General features: G+C 39.2%; 1 protein-coding gene across 17 annotated transcripts in view; it reads right to left on the minus strand.

The window, feature by feature from the left end:
* Positions 1 to 14,922, minus strand: part of LRRC4C (leucine rich repeat containing 4C) — a 1,083,645-nt gene that overhangs the window by 44,897 nt on the left and 1,023,826 nt on the right. The gene's annotated exons all lie outside the window — the stretch shown is intronic.

Here is a 14,922-nt window from a genome sequence, read left to right on the forward strand (position 1 = left end):
TGTTTATAGTTTGGGAAAACAGGCACATGCTTGTCAGTTGAGATTCTGTTTATCTTTCTATTATGAACAGTTTTAATGTTTTTTATTATGGATTTTATCCTATAAGTCTCTTGACCAAGTCTTGTCTCCCACTTAAAAAAAAAAAAAGACATAAAATGCAACATCACTGGTAAAATTCACACACCATATCATTCCATTAGAAGCACTAATTATATATAAAGGCAGGTCATTTTGTTTCAAACAAATTCCTGACCAGTGTTGATTACTGCAGCATTATTAGAATGTTAATTTGGGAACTTTCTAATTGCCCTTCCCTTTTGCAGACACCAGCTAATATTAGATTTTAGTTATGAGACACATTTAATTTCTTTTGTGTACAGGTTACACAAGTAATGGTAGCTTGGCTTTATAATAAACAGTGTAATACATATAATACATACAGTTGTCCCAGATAAAGCCTGAATGTGAGGTGTTATTAAACACAGAGTCCAATTTTGGCTTTGTGTGATAACAGTGCTAAAACTCTTTAGGTGGTGCTACGTGGGGCTGGGCTTCTGCTTTGAATGTTTGTGTACCCCCTCCTGAAACCCAACACACACACACACACACACATACACACACACACACAAATTGTTAAAAAGAAGTCAAGGGGGTTTATCCAATGAGTCATCACATAATCCCGGCTTTGTTCTGGTGTAGTCATAGCTGCACATTAACTCGGATGCTAACTCTGTCCCAGGGATAAACACAAAAGCAGAGAACCTTGTGCACCCAAGGAGATGCTCTAAAGGGCTCACTTAGTGAAAACATCTGCAGTGCCTATTTTAAATCAAGGCCTCAAAACTGCATCTTCAGTGAAAGTAAGCTATGCATTGCACAGTGAATGAAAGGGGCATATGCCTCCCAGTGAAGCCACATTAAGAGAAGAAGACAGAAGAAAAAATATACAAATAACAGGAGAGGAAAGGGAAAGAGGATGAAAGAAAAAGTAAAATAGAGAATGGAGGACATTCCAGAAATATCTCTGGGGTGCAAACAAAAGCTATGCTAATATCTCCAAGATTAGATAGATGCTATGAGAAATTCAAGGTCTGCTGCAAGGACTTTTTGTTGCTAAGAAATTGGAAATCCAAGGTATGAAAAAAGAGACATTCTAACTGGCCACCAAGTGGGAGATTACCTGTGAATTTACACTTCTGGCCCTGGAAATGTCAGGCTCACTTTATCTTCCCGACACATGAGCAAGAAATAAAAAGAGAACATTTTTGTTCACAATGCGATAGGTATAATAATCTAAAAATGTCTGTAATTACAAACATTTCAGGGATTATGTGTGGAAGCAAAGCAGACTCCTTTATTTCAGGACTTCTCAGAGCCTTTTACATGATAATAAACTCTACCCTTATCCAAGGTGGGGGAGGCATACAATATATAGTGAGAAAGTGGACCAAGGTTTCCTTTATCCGCAGCATTTACATTTATATTTACTCCCCAAAGCTTATTTTGGGAAAGGCTAAATTAGATTTTTCAGTTAAGATATCTAACAATCCCTTACACTAAAAGAAGAGACTATTTGTAATTCAAAATGGAAAATAAAGTTATTCTAGGATTACTTGTGGAATTAATTTTTATACTGTTTCGTAGAGTTTGGTAATTATTTTAACAGATAATCCAATTTGATCAGAAACTGGTTTCTACAGCTTTGTTTTATCCTTTCTGCATGTTGATATCATTTACTTAATGCATGAAATAAAATCACTCAGAAGTTAAATATTAAACTAAGCTGTAAAAGATTAAGATATTACAACTTAGAGAAGCAGGCAAAAATTTATGAATAGAAATTCTAGTAATAATTAGAATCTAGAAACTCATGGATGGGGCACTGTTTTCGTGTAAGACTTACTAATTACATAAGACAATGCATTAAAATTATTTACATTGTGATTGATGCGTGATAAGCACCTGTTAGTAGTAGTTATTTTCATGTATTATTTATATTTTTCTGTCATATATACATTTAAGAATGGGACCTTTCAGGATATGAAAATGACTTCCTAGAAATAAGGAAAGGAAACTAAAAACGAACCTTACTTGGAAATGAGAGCCTTTACAGAGAGAATCAATTTAAAATGAGGTGATTAGTGTGGGCCCTAATACTGTGTTTCCCCGAAAATAAGACCTAGCCGGACCATCAGCTCTAATTCATCTTTTGGAGCAAAAATTAATATAAGACCTGGTCTTATATTATATTACATAAGACCCGGTCTTATAGTAAAATAAGACCGGGTCTTATATTAAGTTTTGCTCCAAAAGATGCATTAGAGCTGATGGTCCGGCTAGGTCTTATTTTCGGGGAAACACAGTATGAAATGACTGGTATCCTTATACAAAGGGGCAATGTGGACAGAGGCAGACATGGGCAGAGGGAAGATTATGTGAACACACACAGGGAGGTGAAAGCCATGTGACTAGAGTGATGCATCTACAAGCCAAGGAACACCAAGTATTGCCATGAAGCACTAAAAACCAGAGGAGGCCAGGAAGGATTCTTCCTTAGAGCGGTCAGAGAGAGCGTGTCCTGCCTGCACCTTGACTCCAGACTTCTAGCCTCCAGAACTATGAGAACATACAGTTCTGTCGTTTTAGAACTACTTTGTGATAGTTTATTATGGCAGCCCTAGGAAACTAATGCACTATGTTGGCATTTTCTTTGTAGCACTAGTCACAACTGCAATCATTTATATGGTTTACTGTGACCACCTATTTTCAACATTACAGTGCAAACTCCAGGAGGGGGAGGGATCATGCATATCTGATTATCAAAGCAACCATTTCCATTGTTCATGATGAACCTGAAGAAGGTATTGTTGAAAGCACTCGTGCGTGCGTGTGTGTGTGTGTGTATTATTTTTATTTTTATTTTTCTGTATGCAGCCATATGTATGAATCAGCCAAAGGGAGAGCTCCATGTGTGTTTTTAAATTTTCTTCCTATGCTATAACCATAACAACAGTGTATTTTTGACCATATGACAATACTGTTCACAGAGTCAAAGGACAAAGTAGAAGAGTCATAACAATAACCGATGGGTTTTTATTACATTATAATTTATAAAGTATTTCTTACTCGTTAGCTTACTTGACCCTCCCAGAGGACGGGTCAAATAATCATAAGTAATATTTCCATTTCAAAGGAGAAGGAGCTGAGGTCAAACGCTTTGATTAAAGTCACATAGCTATTTTGGGACAGGGTTGGTACTAAGTCTACAATTTTCTACTTCAAATCGCCTCTCCTTGCATTATAACTTGTTGCAGTAATTATGTAAAAAGTGAGATAGACAGATGGATGTTATAGAATATAGATAGAAAGAGAGATTGCATAAATACACCTTGTCCCAACCATTCCCAGGTAAGAAACTTTGAGCTTATCAGCTTTCAAAGCATTACACCTTGCCCACTTTGAGTAGTACCGTTTTTCCCCCAAAATAAGACTGGGTCTTATACAAATTTTTGCTCCAAAAGATTCATTAGGGCTTATGTTCAGGGATGTCATCCTGAAAAATCATTCTAGGGTTTATTTTCCAGTTAGGTCTTATTTTTGGGGAAACAACGGTAACACTTAAAGGAGTAGTTATATATACATTTGATTGGGACTACATAAAAGAGTACATTTCAGGGGATCATTTCCCTTCAGAATATAGTCAGCCCCTGATTTTATCTCATCCCTCTGTTGATTTCCTCTTTCCTCAACTCTTAGAGCAATTCTTCGGTATGTGTCACTGCACCTCTGCTAATCCACAAGGGGTAGTTCCTTTTGCTGAATTCACTACTGTACAGTTTGTGTTTGTGTGTATGTGTTTGCTAGAACACATTCACACTAGTGAATAACCTTTAGTGGAAATGACATGCTGCCATTTTTGATTTGCAGTTTTTGTAAGTTTTTAATTGTACAGCCTCCGCCGCTGAAGAATTGAGGTACGTCGGCGATTGGCAGCGTGTTGTCTCTCTGATCGCTCACTGTACAGGAAGTCTAGTGACACTACCTGAGATATGAAGTGTTTGCTGACTAAAGCAAACACTTTGGTCAGACGGACTTGAGTTTGATATCTGCTTCCGCCATTACTCCTTGTGTAGCCATAGGGAAATCACTGACATCCCCCAAGCTACCCTCCTCTAAAACACACACACACACACACACACACACACACACACACACTACATATACATATATGTATATATATAGTTATAATAGCTATATCACAGTGTTCTTTTGAGGAGTAAATAAGATGATATATTTATCATAGTAAGTGTGAAAGAGAACAGGGTGATAAAGAAAGAAGACAGAAAAGAAAGAAAAAAAGCATTTAAGTTTTAGAACAGCCAACAGTTGGGAAGAGTCGGAAAGATGGATGGAGGGCTGCAGAAACGAAAGGAGGGAGGGAAAGGAACCACTGTCCTGCTACTCAATAGAAACCCCATCAAACGGTACTTACGCCTGGCCTAACGTCACTGTATACAACACTCTATTTATTCTGAACAAATAACAGGAGTCCTCTAATAATCCCAGTGTGCCCATACCTGAAAAACGTAATTACATCATTTTCTTTATGGATTTCTTGGTAGTCTGTTAGAGAGAAAAAGCAAGAGGTATACGGCTCTTTTTTCTGAATACCCGGAGTCCTTTATCTACAATACTCAAATGAGATTTCTCTTCTTCCACCTTGAATTTTTCAGCATTGTGCATGTGTCTTATCGTGTCTCCTTGGACTCTAGGTGCCTCAGTGGGATGTTTCCCACCTGATTTACGTCTCTGTCTTCCAGGATATGTCTAACAGCGTATCTTCAGTAAGGTAATGCACAGATCAGTAAGCAAAGGCAAGATTAAGAGCAGAGCGATAGGCTACCAGGGTCAGGCGGTGAGCACAAATTGGAACAGCAAGGAGGGCTAGAGCAAAGATCTCTAGTTCACTAGTTCATACAAAAGACAAAGAGGTGTGCTATAAGAGAAGGGAGGGGGAGAGGGAGGGAAAGAGGAAAGAAGGAAGGAAGGGAGGGAGGGAGGGAGGGAGGGAGGGAGGGAGGGAGGGAGGGAGGGAGGAAGGGAGGAAAGGGATGGAGAAAGGGAGATGGAAGGGGAAAGGAAAGGAGAGGAGAGGTGGGAAGAGAGAATCCATGGTAAATAAGCTTTGCCTGTACAGGTAAAGAAAGTTTAGGCTGTTTCTCTACTGCAGGATTTCTTTCCCAGGGCCTGGGAAAATGTGCTTGAATTAGTATTCCCACAAAGGGGCTATATGATATATCACATGTACCAAACAAATTGAACCAAGTACTTTTATCTCTTCACATCTGGAAACAGTAGCACTAACAATATCAGTCTGTAAAATAATGCCTTTTGAGTAACTTTTAAAGATACTTTGTAGTAAAGGTCAACCTGGAATGTGTTCTCTGTGCCTCAGATTAAGATGGTTCATTATCATCCCACTACCATCTTTTCTCTTCAAGATGGTATAGAAACAACATTTTTCTTCCCTCCCTCTCTTTTCCTATTTGAGAGTGAGACACAGGACACTACACAGAGTATTTCTTGCGAGAAAGAAAAGATGGGGGAAAGAAATAGAGGAAAGAAAAAAAAGACAGTGTGAATTTTCCTCGTCTCCCTCCAGTGAGTCTGAGGTTAAAATTCTACCCTTTACTTATAATTCACTTGAAGATAAGGCATATTGCAAATAATTCTCTGATATAGCTTTCCTTGGGCTCACCTCTATTTCTCAGGTTTATGGGGTAGGCTACAAAAGTGGAAAAATAAGGTCAGTGTAGTGTACATGTTCCATTTCAGCAACGCGCTTTGTGATGGACTTTTTATGTAGATCACAGTCTTGGATGTCATAGAGAGCTAAGTGAAACAGGCCTTGTTATCTTGGTACACGCTGTCTGAGAGCCAGGCTAGTTCAGCTTCGTTTGATAGCAACATACAAAAAAATGTGGGTAACTGAGTAGTTAGTAAATCCATTTCTGGTCCATTCTCAATCAATGAGGAGAAAACTTAACAGGGAGCAAGATGAGAAAAACAGGGAGGCACCTAAAGGAACAATAGGAAAGAGAAAGAAGGGCAACAGAGCTTTGCCCCATCAAGGTCAGAGGTATAGCAGAGCTGGTACCCAAACATAGACCATGACAGGACGTGCATTCTGTTTTCCCTTTCGGAGAGCTGTCTGTGGCCAATCCCTTCCTCTCTTCTATCGCTAAATGGTATACAAGAAATAGGAGTGATAGAAATAGTCATTAATGTGAGGAAATGTAATCAGGATGAATATCAGGAAATTCTATTCCTTGATATTTTCTTCCCTCTTATTAGAAGGACTAACTGAATCAGAATGTGGCAAACCCAAATGTTTAAATTTATTTCTGCCTATTAACTTTGAGATGCTTAAAATATAGTCGCTAAAACAATAAGTAAAAATTACTAATAATAACAATACTAATTACAATTTATTAAAAGCTTACTATGCTAAGCACATTACATGACAGTCTTATTTAATTTAATCCTCATAACACTATTATGAGATACATATTATCATGCCCATCTTCCTAAACTACATCCCGCTCTTCTCCCCACAGTTCCATCCATCCTGGCCTAAACTCCTAGGTAAAAATCTCACATACCACCCTGCCCTCAGCACCAGAGGAAACAACAGACGAAAAACAGAGAAGAAAAAAATGAATTATCTCTGGGTTCTTCAGAGTACATAGAAGTTAAAAAAATGTAATCAAATTTATTGAATTTCTGCCTCTTTTTATCCTCTCAACTTAAGGCTTATTGTCTCACCTATTTAAAATAATTATACAAACTAAATATCACAGAATAAACCATGTTGTTGTTGTTGTTTTTAAAGTTCTTATTTTAGAATTTTATATAGCCTACAGATATAAAAATAATTCTCATTGCATGCAAAATGCTCACTGACAATATTTAGTTAAAAAGAAACAGATACACAGCCATGGTTATAGTATGATACAGATACACAAGCACATAAATACACAATAGCCAAAATGAAAACATTCCAAATGTCGTATGCTCAGCTCAGGTGGACAGGTGAATTGTTTGTTCACATGTTTGTTTTTATCTTTCTCTGTCTCTGTCTCTGTCTCTGTCTTCAGTTTTCTGAAATTCATTTGTAGCTCACATTTACTGAACCCTTACCATGTACTCGTCTAAGAACTTTACACGTATTTACTCAGATAGTTTTCACAACAATGTTAGGAGGTAGGTATTATTATTACTCCCATTTGATACCATGTTTCCCTGAAAATAAGACCTAGCCGGACAATCAGCTCTAATGCATCTTTTGGAGCAAAAATTAATGTAAGACCGGGTATCATATCATATCGTATCATATCGTATCGTATCGTATCGTATCGTATCATATTATATTAAAGACCAGGTCTTATATTAATAAATTTTTGCTCCAAAAGACGCGTTAGAGCTGATTGTCTGGCTAGGTCTTATTTTCGGGGAAACAGGGTAGATGAGCAAAATGGGGCAAAGAGAGATTAACAAGTTTGCAAAGGTAGCAGACCATCTATGTGAACCCAGCAGGTCTGCTTTCAGAACCTGAGATTTTAACGACTTCATGCTACCGCCTAGTAATGAGGATGTTACCTTTACAACTAGAAGGAAATATATATATATTTGTTAAATGCACTTTGCAAATTTGGTAACAACCAGGGAAAAGCAAAGATGCATATGCAGAGATAAGGGCAGAAGGAATTTAATCAAGATGGTGTTTTTTTTGTGTGTGTTTTTTTGCTTTTAAAATTTTCATTTCATCAGATTGCAATAGCCACCAGATTAGCTTCAGGCCATTAAAAGGCAAACTGGACATTAATATTAGCATTTGAGTGCCTTTTCCTTTGTAATTATCAATAATGAAATTACCATGGAATCGTTTTTTAGGAAAAAACAAAAACAGACATTCAACTTTTTTTTTTTTTTTTTTTTTTTTTGCAGTTTTCTCCCATACCCAGAAATGTACCAAATAGCTGAGTATGCAGATCGGAATGCTCTTCCTGTAATAATAGTCACCTCACACCACCTGCCACCAAGGGAGGTAGGGGAGTTGAGTCCATTAGTGAGAGACCCACCACTGTTCAGGTGTGTTCTTTCAAGACCTTCAGTTCTACATTGCAGTTTATGGCCTGGAAAGTGGCTTCCATAATGTGATCAAGCTAGGATAATGATCTCATTATAAAACCAATCAGAAACTCTCTGCAGCTATTTTTCTGTTCATTGAAAGGTTGGGAGATGAGAGAAAAAAGAAACATGCTGTTCGCAGTGCTTGCATTTTGAAAACAAGAATGTTCAGCAAAGGCCAACTTTACTTTGTGTCCCTTCTCAATGTTCACTCTCTACTCTCCCATCCGGGTTCTGGGGCTGCATATTAGACCTGTAGATACATACTTGAGGTTGGATATCCCTGTAAAAGTGGATGGGATTTGGGATATCAACAGTGCAAGCCAAAGTCCTTGCAAGATGTCAAGAGTTGCATGTTGGAGAGTTCTGGGGGGGGAAAAAAAAGCAATCATATAGATCACTAACAAAAGGCAGAACTCAAAATTAAGAATAAGACAGGAACTGGATCACAGCTAGAGCATACTAGCAAGGAGAATCAGAGGCAAAAATCAGAAGCTAAGCTGGGTCCTTAGCTATGTGTATGCTATTTCAGTGACATTGCGTCCCGTTTGTCCTGAGGCAGTTCTAGGATATGCCTGTTGTCCTCTCAGAAGTGTCCTGAGTTGCAAGATAAACTGCATGGGCACAATAAGAGTTGCTGATGTACGTGTAGTGGAGTTTAATTGGCTCATTGGATTGAGAAGGAAGCTGAGTCCCTTGTAAGTGGAAATGACTGAGGGGCTCTTTAGGAGGAAGAATGTCAAATATTGAGATTTCAAATGATCCCCTTCTTATTAGACTCCTTAATGGCCAATAAAATCCTCTATACAAGCTGTCTCCTACAAGTGGGGGCAGAGGGAAGAAAAGGGACTCAAGGAGGGTCTGTGTTCAATATTTAGATTGATACCAGAAGGAAACAAAGAAATAATCATAGAAAACAATGAGTAGAGAATCAGAAAATATCACACAGGTTGGAAATAGAAAGCCAAAAGACAGATAGAAATGCAAACTCCACAAGCATTTGCGGTCATCCTAGAAAAGGGCTGAACTTCTGACAGTATGGAGTGATGAAGCCCATGGAATCTAATCGAGATTTTAGGAAAAGGTGTCAGTTTCATTAAACACACATACCGTATGTACACACACACACACACACACACACACACACACACACATCCCTCACACCTATTTCTTTCCTATCTCAGAAGAAAAGGCCAGAATGGTCCCATAACTGATAACTACATCACCAGAGGGACATATAGTCTCATGGCTAAGAGTATTAGATCAGAACAAAGGGAGGTTTCACTCTTCTTTCATGAATGAGTGAATTATCCCCACTGTCTTCCTGTTAGGACAGCTTGTACTCACAGGTTGCCTTCTTTTTATAGCACTTCCTGTTACGAATTCCAATTCATCCCAGAAGAGAATTTTTCACACAATAAAATTTAAATAAGGTGTGCACAGTGTGTTTTAAATAAGTTCCATGACAGGTGTAAAACCTTACTGGGGAAATGATCAGTAAGAATCTGTCATCAGCTAACACCTTGGTTGATGCCCAGCTGAGGACAGCAATGGGACAGAGTGTGGGCACTTTCAGGAGGGCAGAGTGATTTGTAGAGGTGGAGAAAGGGACCTGGCAAGGAGGCTGGGAAGCTGCTAAAAGAAAAAGGCTCTCTTTCAAACTGCCATTTTCCCAAGCAAGCCCAAGCCCAAGAAAATGTCATTTTCCCAAGTTCAAGTATCTTGAACTTAATTACCCAAAGTCAAAGGATGATGGGGCTGGAAACCATGACTTCCAACTTCCAGGGATTAACATAAATGGTAGACAATTGTCAACAAAGTTTGACTTCAAGAGCCCAAGGAAGGCTTCTGTGTCACGTGACCCCAACCTCAACCTTTCCCAGGCAGAATACTAACATTACACCATCTTATGCCTCTTCAAATACTAACATCTCTAGGAAAAGTTATGACTTATACATTAGTCAGGAACTTGAATTAAAGTGTGGTGGAGTGCACAGGAAGTAGGGGGAACTAAGAGTTGCTGAGCTCCTGCAAAGCACCAGGCATCGTACTAGTTTTTCATTTTATACTGAAAACCCTCAATATGTAGCTTACAGCTTCTCTTATCCCCATTTTTCAAAGAAAGAACACATGTGAGAGATAAAGGAACTTGCCCAAGGTAACACAGCTCACAAGTAAAGGAGACAAAATTGGATCCCTGATAAGTCCTGGGTAAGAATGGATGAAGGAACACTATGAGAAGCACAGTTCCCGAGCATCTGAGACTATGATAACACCTAGGAGCCTGGAATGTTCTTCATCTCCCATTCCCCTTCCCTCGGCAGCTCATTGTTCTTAGTCCTTTACCGTCCTCATAGAAGACTTCTGCACCCTCATGATGCCAAACAGCCTCCCTTCCCCCTACTGCTTCCAGTTACCAGTTATTATATCAGCTCATTTATTTCTTATGTAGCACTTACTGCAATCTATATTTGGCTTCCTTGTTTATTTGTTTTTAAAGAACCTTTGTGAAGGTAGTGACCTGGTTGTCTCTTCTTCATGATTCTAGACTCTTCTACCTGAGGGTCTTGTCCATACAAAATGCTCAACAACAGTTTGTTGCATGAATTCATGGACATTTCGATAAATAAATGAAGGAATAATCCTAGCAATCAAAGACACAAAACGAGGAGTCCAGAATGTCGTAAAATACATGTAGCCTATTCACAGTTTTGCTTAATGTTGCTCTTATTTCTCTGAGTGTTTGGGAATTTCTCGTGACTCGCCTGTCTTCCAAATTTAAGCTCCCACCACCCAGCCCCACAGAAAGGATGCCAGGGAGAAAAATAACAAGATACACTAGATAGATGAAAAATAAAACAATGACAAGGGTGTTTGTTCCTCCTCCCATTTCCTTCCCAGACCAAATCTTCCTCAATCGGATATTGTTGAGTCTGTGAGAAACAAAGCATAAAGCTTTTTCTTACAGTCTCCAGTGCAGCTGGAGGACTTAGGAACTGGAATGCCCCTTTTGCACCTTCACACAGATGCTATGATGCGTGAGTCTGTTAGTCACCATCACCTTTATGTTTTCTTTTTCCAAAGACATGGACAAAGCAATCTTTGCTCTACCAAAGGCACAATGACCCTGGGCTGTTGGGCTCAGCCTGATTTTACAGTAGATCCCCTCAAGCCCACACAATGGACACACATTACTGCCAGGGAAAGGTACGTTTCCTGAATGCCCTTCTCTCGCTGATATTTCTGCTGTTTTGGGCTCCAGGCTCCAGAAGGGAAAGATGCTGATGGACGGATTTAGCTTCCCCTTTTAAGCAAATCCTCTCACCCCAGTGCATGCTGCCACTTGATCTCTCTGTGTGGCCGGGACCCCTCTGTCAGGAAGCATTTTATGCAGGATGCCCTCGGTGGCTCCAGAGTGGCAGGGCTTTGCCAGGGGGATGGCAGTAACTGCTGCCACTGACATATTTCAGTCAAGCTATAGCAAGCCGCTGCCAAGCAGAGAAGCCAGCAAAGGAGCCGCAGTGACTGCCTGGGGCTCAAATCGGATCATGTCTCCCTGTCTGGGGAAACAAAATTCCAGCCACTCAGCAGTGGGGGAGGTGGGGAAAGCCTAAGGAAGCCTGAACCTTGACTGTTCTCTTGGCTTCCACAGCTGGCTCTGTGCCAAATGCAAAATTACATGTGAACTCTTAGCAGCGCTCCAGAGTAGCAGAGAAGCACTCCGCTGCAGATGAGAACACTTCAAGGTGAAATGCTTTTTGGGAGGATTTTTTTTTTTTTTTTTTTTGAGCTGCTGAATCAACATTCTTGGCTAAAAATATTAGATTCCTGCATTTCCATCGGATCTGCTCTGTAAGTGTTTGGATTGACAGCCCTCTTAAGGCCAGTTCCAACTTACAGGTTATTTGACAGACAAGTCCCATGCCATCTCCCCTACCCTCCTCGGCCCACAGAGCTGCCTTGAATCTCTTGAAAAGGAGCAGCTCAAATTCAAGCACCTTAGATACTGACATCACTGAGAAGGACCCTGTAGATGAACCAGCCCCGCTGTCTTTGGTATACTCATCAGGAAGGTGAGGCAAAGGGAAGCGGAAGGGGCTTTTGCAAGTCAGATGTTTTAATCATTTCCTCATTCCCTTTGCCCTTCCTATAGCATGCTGCCACCTCCTGGAGTGTAAAATCAGTTCCTTTACCACTTGGTTGGATAGAGGATTCCAAATGACTTTCATAGATGAAGGAGTTTTGCAATCGATACCCTGTAGAGAACAGATGCAACTTTCCAACTCTCACTCCAGAAAGCAGCCTTTAGGGGGAAAAATGCATGAGGGAGGGAGGAAAAAAGTGGTGTGTGTGTGTGTGTGTGTGGGAGAGAGAGAGAGAGAGAGAGAGAGAGAGAGAGAGAGAGAGAGAGAGAGAGAGAGAGAGAGAGAGAAAGGGAAAGGAAGGGAGGGGAGGGAGAATATTCAAGAATCTTACCTTAGAGTGCAGTGCTTAGGTTTAAAGATCTACTAGCCACAGTACAATATAAAATTACTAATTAGATGACTCTTTTAAAGTGAATACTGAAGGAAGAGAGAAAATTTAGCCCAAACCACTAAGAAGGAAATTTTGTCAGTATTAAAACAGTTAAGGTGAACAACCACCAAGAATCAGTTGGTACTGTTTCTCCGATTGAATCTTAAATTATTTTCTCAAATGCAAAAAATCTGGTTATAAAGAGCAAATTGAAATTCTGACTTCCCTTTGGTCTGGAAACCTTAAATTGTGCTTGAAAAAAGACTTATTCTATACCTTTCTCTACATTTCAACAACTTTCGTTATAGATTTGTCTAGAGGGAACCTACATGAACATAATATTTGTGGAATCAAGTAATGGGATTTTTAGTAAAAATCAAAATAAATGTTTGTTCCTAGAGGTTCTATCACCAACAATATAAAAAGGAATACAAACTATTTTTTTATATGGGCTTAAGGATATTTTACTGTGTTGGTTTGCATCATTTTTTTTTTACCTTGCACATTTCTATTCATGTGTATTTTTACCATGATCCTATTTTATGGTTTCAAAAAAATTGAGCACTGAAGATTTAAATCACAGCATCATTTTCTCTGTTCAAAACTGGTGCAGCCAACAATGAGATTTCTTTCTTGTGCTCTACAAACCCCAAATAGGAAACTATATATACATATATATTATATAAATATGAAATATATATGTAAAATATACACACAATATGTATATTATATGATGACAAATACAGAGGGTGCCAAAAAAATGTAGACACATTTTAAGAAAGGAAAACTGTATTAAAATTGTAATACTCAATATATACCAATAACAAAAGATAAATACAAGTCATGTTTGACTTCTGCAATGACAAGAGGTGCTCAAAGTGGTTACCATCAGCGTCCAGACACTTCTGATTACGGCAAACTTCTGCTTGAGCAACGTTGACCAAAGTGTCCACTTATACATTTTTTGGGCACCCCTGGTAGAAATTGTTATTCTGATTCCTGGAAAGAGACTTCAAAGTGGACCCCGATTATAGGAGATGAAAAGGATGCAACAATAGTTGACATGAAAGCCTTCTTTGTGAACATCTGTGCATGTCTTTGATACTCTATCGATTCATAACTTCTCTAAGGAATAAATTTTGGCATTAAATTACCTCAAACAGCCATGAAGGCTTCCTTTCAATCTCTTAAATGCTCTTGTATCAGGGAAAATTTATTATGTAATGGGAAAATTTAACTGTGTGTCAGCAAAACCAGGCAGACTGTTGTTCCCCTTTTGGATCTAGGCCAAGTCTATGTTACTGTGCTTGGTGCCTAACGTTTAGGTGATCCACCTGAAACTCTAATGTGACCTTGTGGCCTTACTTCTTTCCATTTCTGCTGCAAGGATAAAAAGATGTGATTTCTTTGTTCCTCTTCTTTCACTTTTCCTTTTAATAGTGTTTAATAAGGACTTTTTTTATTAAAGTCATTTCTTGATCATTCTTTTTCTTAAATCATGGCCAACTGGTTTTAAAATCCTGGTACTTTACCTACTGGTGTAAACTATTGTATTCCTATATTTTTGCCTCATGAATATTCCCTGACACAGAAAAAATTATAATAGACTTGCATAGGTTTTATGATTAGGAAGAGCTGGATTCAAACTGCTGTTCAGTTTGACAATCTCCTTATCTAGGTGGGACTCAGTTTCCTAAACTATAGAAAACAGGAATCATAACACCTTGTATATAGTGCTCTATAAAGAGAAGTGAAGTGATGACGAAATAGGCATAGTTGTGGGCTTGACACTTCACATATTAGCTACTTGACGGGAGGCAATTTTAAATAACAACCAGAAGAGCCATTCCATCATGTGAGACATAGAAGAAGACTGTCTTCTATGAACCAGTGCCTCTATCTTGAACTCCCCAACCTCCCGAACCAAAGTCAAGGCTTCCAGTCAAGATGGTGGAGCAGGTAAATGCTGTGCTCACCTCCTCCCACAACCACATCAAAATTACAACGAAACTACATCATTAAGAACCACCTGAAGTCTAGCTGAACAGAAGTCCTATAACTAAGGACATGCAGAAGAAGTAACTTAGACACTGGTAGGAGAAGAAGAAATGTGGACAATACTGGTCCTACACCATGTATGGTGGTTAAAAATCAGGAGGGATATCTCAGCTGTGAAGGTCACCCCTGATGGTTGAGGGCTCCCAGCTCCATTCTGGG

The sequence above is a fragment of the Rhinolophus sinicus genome, chromosome 14 (genome assembly GCF_057876585.1).
Source record: "Rhinolophus sinicus isolate RSI-liver-muscle chromosome 14, RSI-T2T, whole genome shotgun sequence".
Lineage (NCBI taxonomy): Eukaryota > Metazoa > Chordata > Mammalia > Chiroptera > Rhinolophidae > Rhinolophus > Rhinolophus sinicus.